The following is a 3,723-nucleotide window of genomic DNA, read 5'->3' on the forward strand; positions in this document are numbered from 1 at the left end:
AAGAGAAATAGATTATTTTGTTTAAAATTGTGGATTCTTTAATTTAAGCAAAATATATTGAACTCTAAAAGGCGGAAATATACACTACGTTGTTATGAAAAGTAAATTTGGATTAGTAGATTTTTGAGATATCGTCAAAGATGACACTGCTCATCAAAACATCTGTTGCTGTTATTTAAAGTGATAATGCTGTATTGCCTGCACTTAAAACCCTCGATTAAAGTGTCTTCTATCTATTTCTATCCCTTTGTTCTGTTTTTCTTGTTACACCAAAAATAACTAGTATTTAATGTTTAATATATCTTTTACGAATTTACAAGTTGTCTCTTTCTTTTAATTTCCCAATCTTCATCATTATTTTAGTTACTAAGTGATCTCACAAAGTTGGGCGACATATTAGTAACTTGATTACAATTCTTGATTATTTTTCCTTTTATTGCACTTTTTTTTGGTTGAAAAAATCGCTATTTTCGTCGCTAAGCAAAAAAAGTAAAACTTTACTCTAGTGTAAAACTTTTCATGCCACTATAAGGTTATCACTCAGAGGTGACTTCACCAAATCACCCCGTATAATATATCTCACCAAACATCTGGATATCCTAATTTTGAAGGGAGGCAGGAAAGGGTTTTCATGAAACGGAATTCCTCAAACTTTTTATTGAGTTTAATGAGGGGTGAAAAAATACAAAACCATAGTTTCAGACACCAATCTTGTTTACATAAAAACTCATTTTAATGCCATTCCCAGTAAGTATTTTATTACCAACGAAAAGTTGTGGGTATTGAAGGTCACACACATATATAATTGGGAGGTTTCAAAATGAAACTGTTAAAGTAAATTGAGATATTGTATTATTATGTTATAAATCCGTTTTAAGCTATATTGTAAATATATAACAAACATGCAAAATCAATAATATATATATATATATATATATATATATATATATATATTGAGATTTTGTCAAAGATGACACTGCTCATCAAAACATCACGACAATTCTTTTTATTGCCTGTACTTAAACCCTCGTTTTAAGCGTCTTCAATGTATTTCTATCTCTTCATTCTGTTTTCTTGCTACACCCAAAAAATAACTAGTATTTAATGTTTAATATATCTTTTACGAATATACAAGTTGTCTCTTTATTTTAATTTCCCAATCTTCATCACTATTTTAGTCACTAAGTGATCCCACAAAGTTGGGCGACATACTAAAGGGTTTGACCTAAACAAATTGTCGCAAAGAGTGGTTGACCCCAAAAGATGATTCAAGGTCTTTTTTTTTTACAAGAAAACGCATAAATCATCCACAGTAGTGATTAGAAGTACAAAGGCAAAAAATTATACAGCAAATGCTAAATATCATATTTTTTTTAGATGGTGAACAGATTTTTTTTTGTTTTTCATATTGGGGTTGTTTCTATATTTTTCTATTTTGTATCAATATTTTTATACCATCTCAATTTCAACAGATTCATTACACCTTAAACCCTTATTAAATTTTAGATTAAATTTACAACCAATTCCATTACCTACTTACGACAGATAATTGTGGGGGTTCCCTTTTAATTGCGGGTATTTCTTTGTTCACTAGCTTGTTGAAACAAACTGTTATTCACCCCCCCCCCCCCTCCTGGGGAAAATCCTGGATCCAACCCTGTGACTATTTATTTCATTTCTGTTAATTTGGGGTTCAATTTGTTCTTGGTTGTAATTTCTGTTCAGTTTGAGTTGAAACTACGATAGGTTTTTATTTATGTGATCTCAAGTTTAATATCGTCTTTAAACTTTTTTAGATATTTTTTTTTTTGGGATAGTTTTTAAAATGATTTTAAAAAAGGATCAGGGCTTTTGATGTTGTTTAGTTTTTGATGATATCAATAATATAAGCTAGGAACTGATGATAGATCAGTTAGTGCTGCGCTAGGTTGCCAGATAGGAACATTTTCGCCACTCTAGGGGCGATTTTGTGTTTAATTTAAGTGCTTCGTCTGTATACCCCCCCCCCAAAAAAAAAATCCTCTTAGACAATGATAAGATAAACTTAATACCGACTTATACCATATAAATATTTCGTTTATTTCATTTAAACATCTTATTTTTTATCAGAGTGGCAATCGCCACTCTTGAAGCGATTGTGCATTAATTTTTTATAATCGGTACATTGTTTTGGGTGGGATGGGAGTCGTTCATTTGGCACATTATCTCTAGAATATTGGAGCTTTCGGCACATTTTTATATTGTTTTGAAATCTTGCGCCTGAAATATCTTTGTGTTCAGTGTAAGTGCTTCATCTGTATACCCTCCCCCCAAAAAAAAACAAAAAAACCTATTAGACAATGGTAAGATGCAGTTAATACCGGCTTATATCATAAAGTTATTTCGTTTATTTCATTTAAACATCTTAATGATATATTTTATCAATACCCACTGAATTAGAATAATGCCATCTATTGTAAAAAAGTAATGCAAAAGCAGGAGTGTTATTACAAGAATTGAAGAAGGTAGACATTTTAGTTCTCAGAAAAATAGGTAAGGATACGGAATATTGGAATACTGTGGAGTCACGGGGTATGAAAATACTCCTTAACAGTATCAAGGTGTATGTAAATTTTCTATCAACTTTTAGACTAGCCATAAGGATGAATGATAATACAGCTAGGCTACATTTTCTTATCAAACATTGTTTTTATGTCATTGCCTCATCTCTATCCTCCCTCCCTCCATCGAAAAAATGCCTTTTGGACAATTATAAGATGCAGTTAATACTGGCCATAAAATACCGGCCATTACCATAAAATTATTTTGTTTATTTCATTTGGACTTCCTAAAATTATGTATTTTATTAATGGCTGAAGAATAAGAATAATGCCATCTATTTAAAAAAAAAACAATAAGAAGAAGAAGAAGATAGATTTTATTCCAAAATTTTGGACAAGTTGAATGTAGAAAAAAAAGAAGATGAATTTAAAAATGATAGTTATAATACTCCTTGTGGGAGATGACATGAGAGTAAGTTATTTCGATAAATTTTCTATTTCCTAAATTAGCCATATCAAGATTTGGTTTTGAGTTTTGTAGGGGGGGGGGGGTTGCTGGTTTGAATGTAACAGTATGGTTCCATTTTCAGTTGTGATATGAAATGATCTTGGGAAACCTTCCAATTGTATGGTGTCTGTAGTGCATTATGACCTTATTGACAATACACATGTAGACAGCTATGTTCCACCCTATCTTACACACCAAAACATCTGGAAAAGCAGGTTATTCAAGTAATACATATCTGAATAAGTGGAAAGGAGCCCAGTCAAGATAGAAACAATTCTTCAACAAGCAGCCTAAGCCTCAACCCACACTCCATGCAGGTGCAACAAAGTGTTACCAGAAGCAACCACAGAGTCAATAAGGCACTACAGACACCATACCATTGGAAGGTTTCCCAAGATCATTTCATATCACAACTGAAGATGGAACCATACTGTGACATTCAAATCTCTCATTTGTTCCCCTTAGAAAGTTTTAAAATAAGAATCTTTTAAACTTTTAAATAAAATCATTTAAATAAAAGTTATTGTCAAATAATTGTATAACTTGTCTATGAGTCAAGGTATCAGGTACCTTGCATTCCCCCATCTATGGGGGAAACAAAATAATTTTATGGTATAGGCTGGTATTAACTGCATCTTATAATTGTCCAAAAGGCATTTTTTTATGGAGGGAGGG

Source organism: Artemia franciscana, chromosome 17 (assembly GCF_032884065.1).
Source record: "Artemia franciscana chromosome 17, ASM3288406v1, whole genome shotgun sequence".
Classification (NCBI taxonomy): domain Eukaryota; kingdom Metazoa; phylum Arthropoda; class Branchiopoda; order Anostraca; family Artemiidae; genus Artemia; species Artemia franciscana.